This window comes from Myodes glareolus, chromosome 6, assembly GCF_982192425.1.
Source record: "Myodes glareolus chromosome 6, mMyoGla1.1, whole genome shotgun sequence".
In the NCBI taxonomy this organism is placed as follows: Eukaryota; Metazoa; Chordata; class Mammalia; order Rodentia; family Cricetidae; genus Myodes; species Myodes glareolus.
The window spans coordinates 100,914,796-100,934,233 of NC_142031.1; the positions used below are offsets into that span (position 1 = coordinate 100,914,796).

The window sequence follows — 19,438 nt, forward strand, 5'->3', positions numbered from 1 at the left end:
CTCCCACTTTTGGCTCTGGCCTCAGCCCCTTTCAGAAGGACCAGAGAGCCCTCTTTTGAGTACCGGCACCTCCTAGGCAATCCTGGCGTGCCATTTGGCATCTTGACCTTTCACTGGCAGCCTGGGTCACACCTCAGTTTGCTCCTTCTGAGAAATAGAACAGATGGTAGTAGCATCTCAGCCCACCATCTTTCTGCCGCCTGGAGAAGTGGTCTTGGCAAGTGAGTGTAACACGGGGGTCAGCAGTCCTAGAGGAGTGGCCAGAGAGGGAGGCTACGACTGTCTTCTATGGTTGGCAGACCCACTGTGGGAGCCTCCCACCTCCCACACAAGAACTGGAGAGAAGTTATGCGTCCCTGAAAAGTCGAGAAGGGACTCAAACCCCTCCTAGTGGGAAGGTGACAGAAAAAAATCATGGTATTCCACCAGAGAAGGACTTGAGACCATAACCGCATGAGTCGGCTGTTGTCCTGCAGGGGACCAGACTCCTGGTGGGCACCTTAAACTTGCCCTGGCAGTTGGTGGTGAGACTTGGAGCCAAGGTGATGAAAGTCCTGTGGTTTCTGAGAGTCCCGCACCCTAGTTCAGCTAGCTTCTGGGAGAGACGCCACCCTTTCCCTCACTCTGCCTGAGGCTGAGTGTCAGAAGTAGATGGTGGCCTAGCTAGAGTCAAGAGAACTGAAGGAAGAGCCTGTGGCTATGGCACAGCTCCTCAGGTGGCAAAACAAAACAAAACAAAAACACCCTTCCCCATTAGAAATGACTTTTCTCCGGAGGTGGCTAAACGCTTCTGCTTCTCATTGTCCCCAATTGCCATCCGCGAAAGTCTATCTTTGTCCTGTCCCCTACCTCCCATGAACTGGTGCCTACAGGGGGCAGCTAGGGGAAAAGCTGACCAGCAGCTCTGGGGCATGGACGGGCTTCCTCTCTACAAAGCAAAACCGTGCCCTGCCAGCTGCCCTTATCCCCTCTTCTTCCGATACTAGAGGAATTGCCAGACTCAGGACAGAAGCTAAAGTGGTCCATTCTGTTCCCCTGAGTGTCCACCGCCTTCAAAATGTCCCTGGGTACCGGGCAGGGGGTTATGGGAAAATGGGGAGAGACTACGTTTTCCTGGATGGGGACCATGAGATGGAGACCAGCACAAGGCCCAGTACGGCTCCCAGAATACTGCAGAAAGCATCAGAACTGCTAACTGGTCCTCTGCTTTCACCATTGGGAATGTCTCTGGAAAGGTATAACACAGATGCTCTGGGACACAAATGACAGAAATGGGTCACATTCCAATGACCTTCCCTTCTCACCACGCTCTTTCCTCAGCAAGACTCCAGTTCCGGCTGCCACCCTTACAATGCCACCAGAAAGTTTAGGGTCAAAGGCTTCAGCCTGAGCAGCTCTCACAAGCCAGGCTTCCCCACCCCACCTTAATATACCAATTAAAGACACAAATGGTAGTGAAAAACAGGGAAAGGAGATCTATTCAATGCAGTGGCATTGGGAAGTGGTACAAACAGGTTTGGTGACTCCTGAGATTTAGGCTTAAACAGAGCAAGAGATGTGGAGAACCAGATAACCTGGACAAGGTGTGGACCCTACTTCAGCTCTGCTCCCCACTCCCCGCAGCATGAGGCCTCTGGGGAAAATTCTAGTTTCTTATATCCCATTCTTTAAATAGTCTGAGAGCCAAAGGGGGGTGGGGGGGAACCAAGTTTCTCTCTTCAAAATACCTTTGCTCCTGCCAGGATGGCTACAACAGAAGGGGCCAGCCTCTTCCTGGGTCTGGAGGTGGGAGATCCGGCCCTGCCTAGCCCAGCCTTTGCTTATGAACAAATGAAGCTGATAAGCAGCCAGTGGGAAGGGTAACAGGTTCTCGGAACACCTGTTGTTTTCTGGTTTGTTTTTGATTTGTTTTTAAGAGTAGTGTGTCAGTAAAACACAAGCTTTAAAGAGGAAATCAATTCCTTGGCACCCATTAACCACAGCGCAAATTTTCATTTTCTGTTTTCTCTTGCCGTCTTTTTCCCTGGTCATGCTTTATTTTGCAACATGGTAGATGTGCCTAGATGCAATTTTATTTTGTGTTTTTTCTCCCCATTAGGCATAAATGCTTTTTTCATGTTGCTGAATAGCCGGCGTGATTGTGGTCTGATGGCTGCATAATTGCATTGGGTTCTAATTGACCAAACAAACCCTCCCCTCATGGCTGAGCAGTAAGGCTCTTTCAAGGGGTTAGTTATTTTTCTGCTACTATAAATAACATCACAGTAAACATCCGCATGTATTATTTTCTTCATTTTTTGAAATTATTTTCTGAGTCTAGACATCCAGTTTCTCCTTGGAGGCGGTGAGTAGACAGGGCTGTCCACTCCAGGAACTAGAACGAAGTAGTCATTAAAGTGAAAATTGCCTCGACTATGTAGCAATATGGGAAAACATTTATGCCTTGTGTGGGGAGGTAAAAACACAAAGTGAAAGACTGGGGTGTTTAAACATCCTCAACTCAAATCAGTGTGGAAAGAGAGAGCACTGTGGCACGTAGCTAGAGACTTCTCTTTAAGTAGCCACGATGGCCGAAGGTCTCTCTGCACATGGATTTTCAACCCAGAGCTGTGTATTTATTGTCTCTGATCCGTTTTCTCCACTCCGTCACGATGTCATAATGAACAAGAACATTCTCAGATGTGACAGTGTTAACAGGGACCCAGCACTGAGCTGGGGTCCACAACTTCAACATCTCCTGCTGTGTAGTGGGCCCAGTCTAAGTACCCTGCGTCACTCTAGCTAGTACTAGAGGAGAGGATGCAAGAACTGTGTGTCTGGGACAGATTAGCTCTGCTGCCCACTGCACTCAGTGCTGGCACCCACTGGCCACTGGCCACTTCTTGCCTGGTTCCCCATGAGCTGGTGCACTCAGCCTGATACTGCCACACACGTTCCAGAACATGCTGGGAAAGTACGGGTCAGGTAGACTGGGGACCAGATTCCCAATTTTCCCGCTTATCGGGTCCAGTTTCTTCCTCCTTCACGCCTTGATTTTCATAGTCAGTGTAAAGTACTCATTACTGCCTGGGTTGTAGTATAAACAACAACAGGGACGCACACTAGGGCAGCGTCTGGGAGGTAAATCTAGAAGTTAGAGTTTCTTCCTTTCCTTGTTGTCAATCTTGGGCCAGCAGGAGTGTGGAAAAGGCAAGGTGCCCAGAAGTCTGAGTCAACAGCTGGCACCAATAAATACCCAGATAGCGATGCCCCATCGTTGGTTAGGCCCTTCGTGTGCAGGCTAGCTCCTGTTGACTGGACATAAGCTGGAGTTATCTGAGAAGGGGGACTCTCACTTAAGAAAATGTCTTTGAAAGATTGGCCTGTAGGAATCTTTTAATAACTAGTGGAACATTTTAATACTAGTGATTGATTTGGTAGGACCATGCCCTGGCCAGGTAGTTCTGGGAGTATAAAAAAGCTAATGGAGCAGGCCATGGGGAGAAGCCAGTAAGTAGCGAGCACTCCCCCATGGCCTCTGCATCAGTTCCCGCCTCAAGAGTTCTGATTTCCCTAGATGATGAACAGCACACTGTATGAAGACAATAATCCCTCCCATCCCCAAGCTGCCTTTAGCCACAGCGTTTATCCCAACAACGGGCCACGAAGACATCAGTGATCAAAACCAGCTTGGTGGGAGTCTGGTCATGAGGCAGGGTGGGGAGAGGACGGGTGTGGTGGCAAACACCTATGATCCTAGCACTTGCGAGGTACAGGCAAGATCCTGAAGACATCAAGAACGTCCAAGGCTACATGCCTAGGCTCGAGACCAGCAAGGTTTCATGAGACTCTGTCTCCAAACGCAAAAAAATAAACAACAACAACAACAAAAGCAAAGAAACATAGATAAACAAAGGCATCTGGAGGGGTTATTTTCCATCAAGGACTAGCGTGCAATTCCCAATGTTTTTTATTTGAATTTTGTTTGAGACAATGTTAACTCTGCAGGCCAGATTAACCTCCAACTTGAGAAAATCCTTCTGCCCCTATCTCCCCAAGGATTGGGATTATAGGTATGACCCACCTTGGCTAGCCCACTTCCATTGCTATCTGTTGATTCACAACGAAATCAAAACAGATCACGTCTCTTTTGCTTAGACCTACCAACAAAAGGGGTTTGTTGTGACACAGAGAACTACATCTTACAGAGTTTACAGTGGCACGGCTCCCAGGGTGCCCTGGGACAGGTGACCCCAGAAAGCTGCAGAAGCAATGGTGCTGCCTTCTAGATGCTCTGACTGGGAGTAGGGGCACACTAGCCAGACCAGCAACTTCCTGGGCAGCAAAAGGCCTGTTCTGGAAACGTCCTATGTCTAGGCTGGCCTTTGGCAGCTGGTTTCATCCCAATACTTTGTCTCCTGGTTTGAATGAACTGCCTGCGGACTACAGGTGCAAAGTGTATTATAAATGATTTTTATATTGGCTGTCCTGGGCCTTGTTCGTATTTTCTTCAGAAAGCCGTAGAAACTGTCATTAAGCTCTCGGCCTGTACCATGGGAACTGTCCCCATTCACCTCAGCATGCAACACTGCTAAAACACAGAAACAAGCCCTGCACCCAGAGTTGCAACTAGGGCACCAGGAGCCACCTGCTCTGAATGAGACCTGGAGAGACGTGGAGTTGTAGTGGTGTGAACCTTCTCACCCCATTCCTCACTTTGTGGGGTACATGATCCTCTCTCCCATTAATTCCTCACTTTGTGGGGTACACGGCCCTCTCTCCCATTACTTCCTCACTTTGTGGGGTACACGGCCCTCTCTCCCATTACTTCCTCACCTTGTGGGTACACGGCCCTCTCTCCCATTAATTCCTCACTTTGTGGGTACACGGCCCTCCCTCCCATTACTTCCTCACTTTGTGGGTGTACACGGCCCTCCCTCTTCCTTGCCTTTTGTGCTTCTTCCTGGGGGTAGAGGGCACAAGGGACGGAGAGGAGGGGCTCGTCTTGTTTCTCCTTATGTCCTTTCTGCCTCCACTTCACATTTACCCAAACAAACTCTTGGCCTCTTAATAGAGATTCATAAACACTGCCCTAGACAAGCTCTGAGTAACCACAGAGGTCTGGGGAGAGGTTGGGTGGCTACGAAGAAGTGTCCCATCCTGAAGACTTGCATCTATCCAGTCCTCACACCCTCTCTCTCCAGGTTCTGCCCTCCTCCCCTCTGCCTCTAGAGAGCCTCTGGGCCTCCTGCCTTCCTCTTAGGCAGTAGCTGTTTCCCCAGCAAGTTCTCCGAGCAGAGGGGCATCCCACCCCCAGGACCCACCCTCGCAGGACCAGTGGCTTCGGAATGTCAATAGCAATTTTTTTCCCCACTGTCTTCATAATTAGATGAAACGGCAAAGCTATAGCACTGAACTAGAGAGTCATTTCCACAATCCCAGCACTTTATTGGGTGTTCTGGCAGAAGACAGCCAACAGAAATACATTTATTTATTTCTTAACTAAATGCGGTAAACATTGGAAAGAGAGAAGGAAGGGAAGGGAATGCCTGTCATGTCACAGGGTGCGTTTGAAGGAGAGCCAGCTTATCAGAGGTGGAGTTAATTGCAAACAAGAGCACACAAAAGGAGCAGCCATGGGGAGCAGGGCACCTGTGTGACAGTCAGGGTCTTTGTGAGACCTGATTGTAAAATGGGGGCCGGGTATAGGGTGTCTGGGCTGAACCAGGGTTTTCAGGCTGGGTGTCTGCCCTGTGCCCCCAGCTCTGTCCGGCCTTGTTGGGTAGGGGCAGGAACCACCAGTGTTATCGACCCAAGGGCATCCTAGATTTTGCCCATTTTCTGGTATTGCGATAGTCACTGGAGCCTTCTGTGCTATCTGATCATTGGCCACATGGAGAACGCCTGTGTGCCAACTGATAAAGGCTGGCTCAGAAGGACCACTGTGGTTAAGGAATTGGAATTTCCACTGCAGAGCCCTTTGGGCTCAGAGCTGCCTGCAGCAGGCACAAACCTCTGTGATTCTCTGCACAATGAAGCAATGCATGGGCAGGTATGAAATCCACGAGTGTCATCCTGGCATGCTGGCTTGATTGGCACTCACACCACACAGTTCTGACTTTGACAGGGTGACCGCGACACTGACAGGAGACAGGCAGTGTGGGCTGGACTTACAATGCTGTAGAACATCCATCGAGGAACTGCCAGTACCAGACGCAAATATGGTCTCATTCAAACTGCACAAAAACCCGAGAGCAGAGGTCTGACTCTGCTTCTTTTACAGATGGGGAAATGGAGAGGTTGTGTGGGTTACCCGAGGTCACGTGGCTTGTTGCTATGTTATTACCCAGAATCTTGAATATTGTTTAATATGTTGTGTGACACCGTGAAGTTGACTTATTAAAAATGCTAATGGAAGCCAGGTGTGGTGATGTGTACCTATAATCCCAGTACTCAGAAGGCCGAGGTAGGAAGGCTGCAAGTTCCAGACTGGCCTGGGCTATAACTTGCAAATAGACACTTAGTTATGGCGTATGGAAGGCTTGTTGTTCTTGTTGCTAATAGATGTTGCTAATCAGGCCAGGCAAGGCACACAGGTTTGCTTGATTTCTTTCTTTTATCCTTTTGCCTGTTCAAGTTGTACAAATAAAACACTGAAACTGTATAATCTGGTTAAAAGCTGCAACATAAAAAAAAAATCTCGTCGATATCAAATTAAAAGTTATTATGGAGCTGGTGAGACTGCCCGGTGGGTAAAGGGACTGCTTGTTGCCAAATCTAATGATGGTGCTTGATCTCTGGGACTCACAAAATAGAAGAGGAGTTCTTCTTTGAACTTTGTATGTGTGCAGTGGCACATACACACAAATGTGTGTGTGTGTGTGTATGTGTGTGTGTAAAAATAAGTGTAATAAAAAACTTACACTATGCTGAGTTTGGTAGCTCACCAACCCTTGAGAGACCAAGGCAGAGGATCAAGAATTTGAAGCTGTCCTTAGTCACACATCGAGTTTAAGGCCAACCTGGACCACATGAAAAAAGATTTATACTAGCATTTTGGAGACTGTCCACTTCTAGAACCTCTGCTTGGTTCACTAGGAACCAAGTCTTCCACAACATAAGGCCCAGCTTCTGGATGACCTCTGCAGACTGAGGGTCTTTGACCTCCACCTCAGGGAAGGTCTAGGGCAGATGGATCTTCTGGAAGGTTCCTCAGGGAAGCATGGCATATCTATGGGCCTGGAATCTAGGAAGAGACTGGGCTGGTGGCTCTGCGCCAGGCTCAGACCTCGTGAGTCCACGGTTGTTTAATAATATTTAATGTTTTTACTGCTTCGCTCTCGTATTTGTTCCGTCAGTGATCTGCCTCCAGCTGCCGGCAGGACACATCCCCGGCTTGTCCCTGCCAGCCCATCTGTTACCAGGAGACAGCTCTCACAGGACCTTTAAGAAGGGTGAACTTTTGTGGCACAGACCAATGGGAATGAGGCCTGGGGATCTGGCCGTAGAAGAAGGGTGTCCACCTACGTCAGCTTCATCCTCTGAGTTCCCACTCCCGTCCCTGGAGTGGGCATGCAGAGTAATCCTGGCCTCTGAGGGGCTTCAGGGTTCCCAGTGCAGCTCCCCCGCTGTTCTGAACTCAGTAGTTCTACTCATCCTGCGGAAGCTGGGCATCTGGGAGGAGAGGCAACCACGAGGGACCTGGAGCAGGAGAGAGCCCTTGGCCTCACCCTGTGTCCTCTCTCCGCTGGTTTCCTTCCGAGGCTGTTTGTCTGTCCTTCCTCCCAGGACACGCTGCCTGTCCTAGTTCGTGCCATCATGCCTTGCTGTCTGCAGTATTTCAGCTCCTCAGCGATTTTCCTTTCCACAGTTTCAATTATCCATGGCCAACTGTGGCCTACCAATGGTGTTACTTACATGGTCTGCAAACAAATAGCTTTTGTTTTGTTTTCATTTCTTAAAAAAAAGATTGTGTCTCTGTGTGGCTATGTGCACATGGGTACAGTTGTCCTCGGAGGCTGGAGTTGTTGGATTCACCCGTGTAATGGGTGCTGAGAACCAAACTCAGACAGACCCTCTGCAAAGACAGCACAAGCGCTTAACCCTTGAACCATCTCTCCAGTCCCCAGAAAAGGTTCTTATGTTTCAAAGAGTGCGCCGTTTCCGAGTAGCCTGGCGGCATCTTGCTTTCCAGCCGGAGATATGATCTCCCCTGTGCCCAGTGTGCCCACACTGTGTGTGCTTCCTTCCTGCTGAACACTCAGCTGCCGTCCTGGGCATCTGAGCAACTTGGGGTATCAGGGAACTGTGCGAAGCGTCAGTTCTAGCTTTATTTTCCCTGGCCCTTGATGATAAGGGACTGCGGTATTTCTTCCACATTTTCTGTGTCTGGAGAGACTCTGTAAGTGCTAGGAGCCTTGTGGAAGAGGCACAGGTAGCTCCCCTGTCTTTCTGGGATCCCCCAGGTTCTAGTTCTATAACTCACGCTTACACACTCGCTACAGGAACTTGAGTTCAGATTAGGAGCTTTGCTCATGCCTGCAGAAGAAGTGGTATTTTCACTACCACTGGCTTGTCTCTGGAGCCCCTAACAGCTAGAAAGGGATTCTCGGCAATGTCTTGGGTTCACATGCCTTGTTCGTGGAACATGATTTTGAGAAAGTTTCTTGGGCTTTAATTAAATAGCTGAAGGATTTAGAAGCTCTGTGCCGCAAGGCTCTTCGGGGCAGTGACACATAGTTGTGGTCCGGTTATTCCTGTGAGCCCTTTCTCACTGTCCAGTGGAAGGCTAGGGTCTATTCTGCCACCTGTCTGCATACAGCAGGCGCTCACTTGTGTTGGTTGTACCAACTGACCATGTGGGTCTGACCTAACACTGCCACCTTCTGGTAGAACTGCCCTGGTGCTGAAGGGCTATTCCTGGGTTCAGCTCAGAAAGTAAGAATTCCTCCCAGGCAGAGGTCGATGGAAGGGAAGCCCACACAGAAGCGTCACCGAGCTCCACTGCTCTCGGGGAGCACAGAGCTCCATCAACCTGTGGCCCCCATGCCACTGCTTCTGGTAACAAGCTCTTCCATTCCTCTGGGACAGTGACATCCCAGGAAGCAGATCACTCAGAAGTGGCATGGTGATGGGTTCCCCATCCACCGGCCAGTGACCCCAGCGGCCCTCTCCTGCAACGGACAAAGGACCTGCCAGATGCTCACTTCAGCTGTCCTCTCCTTCCTACTGTCAGCGCTAATTTCCCCGCAGGCACCGTTTTCACTAAAACCCACAACTTCGGATATGCTTTTATTTTCATTTAGCTCAAAGTTATTTTCTCATTTTTTTGAGGGTTTCCAAGAGGTTTTCTCCATTATTGATTTCTAATTTAATTTAGTTATGGTCAAAGAACATAGTTCATATGATTTGTGTCCTCTTGAATCCAGTGACTTGCTTTTTATCCCAGAATCTGGTCTGTTTTGGTCAGTGTTCCAAAAGCACTTGAAAAAATAAATGTATATTTTCTGTGAGAGGTAGGAGCTTTCTAGAAAATGTCCATTGTATCCAGTTGGTAGAGTCTTTATATTCTTCATGACTTTGGGGACGATTTACTTGTTCTATCAATTATTGGCTGAAAAAATGTTGGCATTTTCAAATGTAATTGTGGATTGTCTCTTTTCAAAGGAATTTTCTCATGTGTGTCTCATTTCTGGTGTCCTTTATCCCTTTGTGTAGATCCAAGTTTCTTACTGGTGTTTTCTTCTGTTTATTCTGTTTTACTTCCTGGAATGCTTTTTCTAGCTCTGGTCTGTGGCTACCAAATTCTCTCCTCTTTGTTTGTTGGGAAGAAATAATTCTTGTGTCTTCATGTCTGGAGGTCATCTTTGCTAGGTATAGAATATAGCAAGACAAGAATCTCCCCCCCACCCCCCGAGAATTAAACAATAGTTTTATTGTCAACTGATCTTCCCAGACAAGAAATATGGTGTCATTTTATCTTTGTTCCTGTCTAGGTCTTCCTTGTCTCTGGAAAAAGATTTTTTTCCTTAGATCTTATTACTAGTTTTTAGCATTTGGTTTTTCTGATGAGCATCTATCTGTGGAGCGCCTTGAATGTGTGTGGTTACAGTTTGCAAATCATTTCTTCTCTAATGCTGGCTTGCTTGCTTTGAGAAATGGACTCAGTTTGTTGGCCAGGCTGATCTCAAAGTCCCCGGTTCAGGCAACCCTCCTGCATTAGCCTCCCAAGTAGCTGGGTTTATAGTATGTACCTCTGAGCCCTGCTTCCTTTCCCCGCTAGAACATAGAGAGTGTGACGACAGTTGTTTTACTATTCATGTCAGCTCTATCATTTGTGTCGAGTTGGACCCTGTTTCCATTACATGATCTTTTTCTACTGATGTGGCTCTTTAATGTTTGGCACTTTTGCATGACTGTCTTTGTATGTGTGTGTGTGTATGTGTGTGCGCGCGCTCACGCGTGTGTGCTAAATATTGTAAATTTTCTACTGTAAGTAGCTAGTGCTGAAGTTGTTCATACATTCTTGAGTTTCATTCCAATTGTGGTTTGCTACTGCAACCCTTTGCTCCTGGAATCTGAAGGCCCTCGCTGAGGTCAGTGTTTCACAGAACCAGCACACCTAATCAAAACCAAGAAATGTGGAGCTTGGGAGCTAGTTCAGTCAGCAAAGGGCTTGTTTTACAGGAATCTCAGCTCAGTGCCCAGAGCCCATATTAAAAGAAAAACTGGGCACTCACTTGGGCCGCACACATACTAAACTTGGAAAAACACAGAGAATATTAGCATATAGCCCGGGGCAAAGGGTGACACACAAATCTGTGAGGCAGTCCATCTTAACTTGTCATCCCAGGGCTGGGGAAACAGAGGCAGACAGATCCCTGAACTCCCAGCCTAAAGGCCATACCTGCTTGGCATATTCCAGGCCTGTGAGAGACCATGCCTCAAACAAACAAGGTTGATATTACGTGGGAGCGACAGCTGAGGTTGACCTCTGACCTTCTCAGGCAGGCACACACATGTGCAAGCAGTGTGCACCTGCAAATGCAAGAGCACACTCCCTGATGTCACCCATCATCATTAGCTTTTGTCGTTCTCTGTTTACATATGGTAAGATGCCACGGAGTTCACTCTGCTGCCATGACTATCACCCCTGGCCCCTACCCCCTTGCTTACTTGTAACTTATCTGCATTGTAACTAACCTACCTGCAGCTTATGTGCTGAACTCTGGTGTAGTCTCAGAATGATTAACCACACCCCTGTGAGAAACAAACGCCCCTGGACCCCAGAGTACAGTGTGGGTTTCTTATTCTTTTTGCCTCTCCAGAATCCAACTGAAACCCTCTTTCGAAAGTCACTCAGTCAGTGTTTCTCTATCTCTCTCTCTCTCTCTCTCTCTCTCTCTCTCTCTCTCTCTCTCTCTCTCTCCTTTCAGTGAGGTTTTGGCGCCTGTTTGCTATGGTCTCATCTGTTGCGTTGAGGGACCGGCTTCCCTCCTGAGCTCGCTGCTACCCTGCTGTTAACCGCTTTTAATTTGCCCCGGTGAGAGCACACTCCTGTGGAGCGCGGTGCCCAGGCTTTGAAAAAATACCTGATGGGGTGGGGGTGGGGGAGATGGCTCAGTGGTTGGAAGCAAACACTGATTTTGCAGAGGGCCTGAGTTCGGGAGACCCAGCACCTTCTTAGGCAGCTCACAGCCCCCTGTAACTGAGGGGGAACCTGACACCTCCAGCCTGCACATATCCACACACCGGCAGACAAGAATGCACAGAGGTTGGACCCGCCCCCTCACCGTGGCACCATCTAGAGTAGATCCTGCACCCTGAAACTTTCCTTGTGAAACCCCTTAAAGTTAGTTTCTCCTTCCGCAACCAATGGCTATCACTCTTCTGTTTCTCCATTCTGCATTTTCCAGAATAGACTCCTTCATTATACAGCCTCTCCCTCCCTTCTTTCTTCTACCTTTCTCTACTCTTCCTTTCTTTCTTTCTTCCTTCCTTCCTTCCTTCCTTCCTTCCTTCCTTCCTTCCTTTCTTTCTTCTTCTTCTTCCTTCCTTCCTTCCTTCCTTCCTTCCTTCCTTCCTTCCTTCCTTCCTTCTTCCTCCCTTCTTCCTCCCTTCCTTCCTTTCTTCCCTTTCCTCCTTTCTTCCTTGCCTTTCCTCCTTCCTTCCTTCCTCCCTTCCCTCCCTCCCTTCCTTCCTCCCTTCCTTCCTTCCTTTCTTCTGGAAATTGGGTTTCACTAGTAGGCTCAGATGAGCCCCGCTGAATACTTAAGCCTCCTGCTTCCGCCTCCTGAACGCTAGAGTTACAGGCATTGTGCCAGTCTCAATATGTCGCCTTTTTAGTCTGATTTCCTTCACTCAGCGAAATCCATTGAAGGATCTTCGGCATTGTGGTGTTCATCAATGGCTTTTCCTTTCTCCGAGTTGCATTCCATCTTCTAGCTGCGTCTCTGCTTGTTTATCCATTCATGGCTTGAAGTGCGTATTGATTGTTGTCGCTTGCCCTTTTATTCCCTGTAATGATGCCTTTCAAACAATATAATTTTTCAATTTTAGTATACTCAAATTTATGGCAGTTCCCCTATGGTTAGTGCCTTTGTATATTGTTAAACAATCTTTGCCTCAGGGTTAAGAAGATTTTATGGTTTGTTTTTTTTTTTTGGAAAAAAAAAGTTTCTGAATTTTGACTACTTGTCCTTTCTATTAGATCATGGCTCCACCTGGGTTGGTTTTTGAGTTTTATGTGAGGTAGGGATCAAGATCCATCATTTCCCCAGGTCACTGTCTACTGGCCCCAGGGCTTGCCGACTCCCTGGCTCCTGAATGCATTCTAGAGCCTTCTGGGCCAGAGATCATGCACATCTGGCACTGGAGCCTGTATCTGGCCCTGGTTCATTGTTCTTACATTTAACTCACACGTTCTTAGTTCCCAGTGCTCCGGCCCCAGTCTTCATGCCTCATAGACCCGCCTTTGCTGTCCTGAACTCCTCTTTGCTTCTCCACGTGGAGAATCCGCTTGTCAGTTCTCATGGAAACAGCAGCTGGGAGGGCTTCAGCTAGAACCGCAGTCACAGTGTGGATCAACCTGAGAAGAGTCGGTGTCTCATTATTGAGCCTTCCATGACTGTGATACACACGGGAAAAACATGTTAAAGACACTGAGACAGAGTTTACTTTCACCCTTCTCCTGGGCCCCAAAGACTGTCCACTCAAATGTGTATGACCGAGTAGGACCTTATGGGCAGAGCTTCCTATGTTGAGGGTCTTGTCCAGGTAAACTGAGGCCTCTATTCAAAACTGAGGAGTGATGTCTGTGCCCTTCCTGTCAGTTACTCCAGCCACTCTTTTTACACCTGGGGGTGCAGGTGCATAGACACAGTTACCTGAAGACAGAAGCAGGAGGATCATAAATCAAGGCCTTCCTTCCTGGGCAACAGTGAGTTCAAGGCCAACCTGGACCACTTATTTAAACCATATCTCAAAACAAAAGTTTTTAAAGTTAAAAAAAAAATGAGAGTTGGAATATGACCTCAGGGGTAAAGTACTCTCATGAGACCCTAGGTTCAACTTCTAATACTATGCAAAAATGCTTATATGCATTAATAATAATATTGTTTTATTTTTAGTATTGTGTGTGTGTGTGTGTGTGTTTGCTTGATCATGCAAGTGCACATTCCACAGAATATCTATGGATCTTAGAGAATAACTTTGGGGTGTCAGTTCCTTCAGTCCAGCACGTGAGTCCCGGGGATTGAAGTCACATCACCTGGGTCTCAGGACTGATCTCAGGTAACCAGGCTTTGCCGCACCTACCTGCTGAACCATCACACGGCCTGATCAGATCATTTTAGTGAGAGTTGACGAAAGGTACAGTGATCAAACATATAATATTCAAAACCAGGGGTCGGGGAGATGGCTCAGTCGCTAACGTGATTACTACAAAAAGATGAGGACCTGAGTTTCCCCCTCAGGACCCGTGTAGAAACAGGGCACAGTGTCAGGGCACATCTGTAACCCCAGCTGGGGTGAGTTGTGCAGAGACAGCAGGTGTCTGGAGTTCACTAGCTACCCAGACTACCTAGTTAGTGAGATACAGGCTCAGGGAGAGATCCTGTCTCAAACAATGAAGGAGGATGAGGGCGGAGATGGTCCAGCAGCTAAGAGTGGGAACTGCTCTTGCTGAGAGCCCGGGTTGGGTTCCCTGCACTCACACTGTAGCTCACAACCACCTGTGGCTTCAGTCCCAGGGGATCCGATGCCCTTTTCTGATCTCCCCAGGTTTCTGCACACGTGTGGTGCACACCGCCAACGGGGAAGCATTTATGCGGGGCATATACACTTTCAGCAAACATATAATAAATAAATCTTTTGACAGCAAGGCGAAAGGAAATGCCTGATGAGGCCCTGAAGAGACGGCTTTGTGGTTAAGAGTGTGTACGTGCTCCTGCAGAGAGCCTGAGTTCATCCCCAGCACCCATGCTGAGCAGCCTAGAACCCCAACTCCAGCGGGAGCTGATACCACTGGCCCTGAAGGCCCCTGAAGTCATATGCACACACACACACACACACACACACACACTCACAATTAAAAATAAAAACAAATCTCAAATGTATTTTTTTAATATTTTTTATGGTTTTATTTAACTTTATTTTATGTGCATTGGTGTGAAGGTGTCAGATCCCCTGCAACTGGATCTTCAGACAGTTGTGAGCTGCCATGTGGGTGCTGGGAATTGAACCCGGGTCCTCTGGAAGAGCAGTCAGTGCTCTTAACCATTGTGCCATCTCTCCAGCCCCTCAAATATATTTTTAAAAAGAGAAAATACCCACTGTTGACCTCTGACCTCCACATGTGCACAGGTATAGACCCCACATGAACACATACATGCACCGCACATAGGCAAAATAAAATAAAAAGAAAACAAAATTTAAACAGAGAATGTTTAAAGATAGCCGCCAGAAGTTAAGATTTGAATAGCAATGAGAAAATTTAAGTGAAATATTAATATTTGAGTTCTTTTTAAAAACACAAGCTCTTAAAAATCCAAGTGTAAACCAGGCAGTTGATGATGCACAACTTTAATCCCAGCACTCGGGAGGCAGAGGCAGGAGGATCTCTGTGAGTTTGAGGCCAGCCTGGGCTACAAGAGCTAGTTCCAGGACAGCCAGGGCTACACAGAAAAACACTGTCTCAATAAAAAACAATTCAAGTGTATCCATGACGTCATTATTGAGTCACTGACATATTTTATGAGCATTTTTTCCAGCAACTGTAAAAAGTTCTTTTTGACTAGGCATTAGCTAGAGAAATGGCAAGGAGATATTTTTAATCTAAGTCCAAATATTTTTCCCCTGACTATCATTTTCAAATCAAATCTCTCATTCAGTAACTTTAAGAGGATCTTATTAAAAACAAAATAGAAGAAAACAACAACAAAATATGCTTAATTTGGGGAGGGCAGGGGCTGCAATCTTTTTTATCAACAAACTGTAGTTTCTGTTTCAAGAAAACAATCTGCTAGCATTTGGGGTTTGTTTTCACCTTTCTTGGTCTCAGCAAGCAAAAAGGAGATTTCGCTGCTGAGTTACCTGTGTAAATTTCTGCCCTGACATGTTTATGCTCCCCTTGTTCAAACGCCTTCAAGCTTGGGTACACGTTATTCTTGAAATGGAAGCATTGCTTTGTCAATTGTCATTTCCTTCCTCCCTGAGAGGAACGAGGATTTTTAAATGAGTGTGAAATTTAACGCAGATAATAACTCTCTGGATGCATCCCAAAATGTATGGGTTTGGATTTCAGATTGTTAGCATTAATGGAAAAGAAATCTGGAATGTGGCAAGTTACACAGGACCTGGGGTGGTTAAGTTGTGGGTACTTGGGATGGTGAAGAAGTGGGGACCGCGGATGGTTAAGGAATCCTGCAAAGCCTTCCTGACTGTTCTTGTCTGCCCCAGGGGACTAGGCCTAGGGTCCCCAGTCTCCTGCCATTCAGCTCAAGGTAGAGAGCCAGCTGCATTTTCCAGGGTCTTAGAAGCCTCTCTGCAGGGCCATTTCCACCAGACTCCATTTGGAGCTGTGTGGATTCTAAGTGATACTTCATCACACTGTCTGGCCATCCCTCCAGGAAAGAGAAAGGCAGAGAGCCTGGGAAAGAAGGAAGCTGCCTTTGGTTGGAATAGAAGCAGACATGGGACACTACTGGTGATACGGTAACTGTTAGGGTCAGAGCCTGGGCCCTGGATGGCAACCTTAAAGAGCTAGGCTCCAACACCTGTCCGCAAGAGGCCAGTTAAAGAGGCAAGTAACAGCAGAAAAAGATTTATTCAATGTGGCTCCATTAAGAGGAGCAACAAAGCCATCCAGCACCCCACCAGCACCCAGCTCATCTATCTCCCGGGTCCTGACATAGGGTTCAGGTTCAAAGCAAGATGTATATGTGCCAAACTGAGTAGTCCTAGCAAAGATGTATTCCTGCCCATCACTGACCATTTGTCTTGACTCCAGTCTCTCCTTAAGTGTGGTCTGGTAGAGATAGCTTCCTCCTCTGCTTGGCATCCACCTGCAGCCTTTCCCTTCTCTCGGCATGAGATTCTTGGGGAAAATTCCAATTTCGTGGGGTCCAATTGCATCAATAGTCTGATAGTCCAAAGGAGGGGCCCACGTGTCTCTTTAATATATCAGGCTTCAGGGTTGACTGGATTAGCAGCTCTTGACTCTTAGAGGCTGCTCTGACAACATCATCCTACCTTGGCTTTGACTTAACATCTGTCTTGCTGCCCTCTGGAGAGCAGTGCCCCTTGCTCCGTGCTCTGGTTGCTTCCCCTACCCAGTAAAGCAAAGGGTAGCCAGCCATGTGATTTTATTAAAAGTAAGAAGTTTGGGGGCTGGAGAGATGGCTCAGTGGTTAAGAGCACTGACTGCTCTTGCAGAGGACCTGGGTTCGGTTCCAAGCACCCACATGGCAGCTCACAACTGTCCATAACTCCAGTTCTGGGTGATCCAGTGCCCTCTTCTGGCCTCTGAGGGCAATGCACACATGTGGCACACACAAGCAAGACTCTCACACATTAAAAATAATTTAAAAAATATTTATCCTGTGAGGGTGTGTGCACTGTAGTATGCATGTGGAGATCAGAAGGGGATTTGTAGTTCTCTCCTTCCTCATGTGGGTCCTGGGAATTGAATCCTAGTCACGGAACTTAGCAGCAAACCCTGCTCTGCCTTGAGCCGTCTTACACCACCCCCTGCCTGCTGCTTCTCTAAAAGTCTGATTGTGATGTTTTGAAATAGAGCTGTGTAGAGAGTTGGGTCTGGCTTGGCTGTCTCATTTTTTAATTGACACATAATGTGCATAGTTATGGGGTACAGCTAGTTTGTTTTATTTTTAATAGCTGTCATAACTGATTCGAAGAGGAGAAGGGCATCATGGGACCGCATGTATTAAATCACAGCTCTCAGTTTTCAACCCCATCTACCAATTAAAGGCTTTTTATTGAACTGAGCTAGGCGTCGTGTGTCTTCCTTTCTGTCAGCCAGTGGTTTTACAAGCTAATTGGAAGCTTCACGTTTTTATATTTTTAAATAAGCAGATTCAATATCCGCCTACATTATTTGGGCAAATTTCAAAGAGGTTAGGAAAAAAATCTGTTTTTAATATTTAAAGGTATGTCCATGTAAACACTTTTTATAGGTGATACCATATATTGAAATGCTACTTCAAAACGGCCTCTCTGAAATGCCAGTTGCAATGGAAAAGCATCCCCGTTACAATGAGTCACCTAACTTCTCCTGAGTAGTCAAATGAAGCTGCATTTCATCTTGGTGAGCAATAGCTGTGTATACATTACAAATAGTATAAAATATTATTAGCAAAATAAAAGGTTGAAAATGCCAACCACCACTTGTCATCATAACAGGTCAACAAGTGTGAAACACTTGTTTGTGCAGGGGAAAAAATGTAACTCATCTATGGGTGTACAGCTCTTTTGAGAGCGCTGTCTCGAGACAGTCAGCAAGCCTCCCTGTGGTTGGAAAGATGCCCAGTCACGCTTCTCTGATCACAGAGCCTAGTGTATGTGTTGCTACAAAACTCTGAAAAGTAAACCTAAGCAGATCAATGATTCCTGCTGCAATTTCTGAATGTCTGGACTTACTGTCCTGGTCACAGTACCCTGAGGACAAGGAAATTAGCATCCATTCACTCTTTTCTTTCTGTCATAGACAGACTTTCCATCAATGATTACACTCCATTTCACCCATAAGTAGTGGTGCAGTGTGTGTATGTGTGTGTGGTGTATATGTGTACATGGTATATATGTGTATACATGCTTATGTGTGCATGCGTGTGTATATGTGTGGGGCAGGTATATGCATGTACATGTTTGTGAATGTGTGTGTGCATGTATGTGTACATGCATAGGTCAGAGGTCAATGTCAGGAGTACTCCTCACTTACTCTCCATTCTAATTTTTTTTTCTGAGACAGGGACTCTCATTGAACTTGGAGTCCACCAATTCAGCTAGGCTGGCCAGCCAGTGAGCTCCCAATACCCTCCTGTCCCCAACTGCCTAGCACTGAGATGACAAATGTGATCTGCCACCCCTGAGTTCTTTTGTGGAATCTAGACTCAGGTTCTTGGGATTGCATGGCAAGCACTCCACTGACTAAGCCAGTTCTGCATCCCCTGGTTTTTGTTTTTTAAGAATGGGTTTTGCCATGTAGTCCAGGTCAGTCTTGAGTTCAAGGTCCTCCTGCCTCGACCTCCCCTGTGCTGGAATGACAGGCCTGTACCACCACACACAACTAGAAATGATGTTTTTATTATTATTCTGTGACATCTTCCTCGTTAGTGGCTCAGAGACACAAGGCTCTTCATCGTTAAATCAAAATCTAAGAAATTCAAGTTAGAAACATCTGTGCTTTTAAGTATTTCACAAAGGCTTGGCAGCGTGAGACCCATTCCTTCTCTTCGTCTTCAGAAATACCGTGTCTGCATTTTCCAAGGTTGCAGTGCATGTGCCATTATTCTTGCTGTCGTCAACTACCAGCTTCTGGGTTTCCAATCTAAGCGGGGATGTATATCCCTAGAATTCCTTCTCTGGGAAGATATAAACATATGCACTTGCCTTATAAAGCCCCAACAACAAAAAGTCCAACCTAAGGGACCAAGGAGTTTAGTGGACTTCCAGAGTCCGGATGAAGGATTGCTTAAAGGACCATGAGTGACCCTGCCATGCCAGAAAGTCTTTACCCAGCATGAATGATAGCTTCCCTATAGTCACACAGATGGGGGTCCCTTTCACTAACCACCCCAAGACCCCTAGGTCATTTGCTGATAGGATAGAATTGCATGCAAAGGGCTGGGAAGCGTGGCTGGAGTCTCAGAAGAGGGTTCCGGCTCTCCCAAATTCCTCCTTCTCTGAGGAAACCCCAGCAGCCAGCAGGCCCTAATACTAT

The 19,438-nt window shown here is 47.0% G+C and overlaps 1 protein-coding gene and 1 non-coding gene across 3 annotated transcripts in view; both read left to right on the forward strand.

The window, feature by feature from the left end:
* Cib4 (calcium and integrin binding family member 4) overlaps nt 1-19,438 on the forward strand; it is a 62,547-nt gene that overhangs the window by 25,296 nt on the left and 17,813 nt on the right. The window lies entirely within an intron of this gene.
* Nucleotides 10,709-10,819, forward strand: LOC125402115 (U6 spliceosomal RNA). The gene has a single exon (XR_007232548.1). It is a non-coding gene; the product is annotated as a U6 spliceosomal RNA (small nuclear RNA).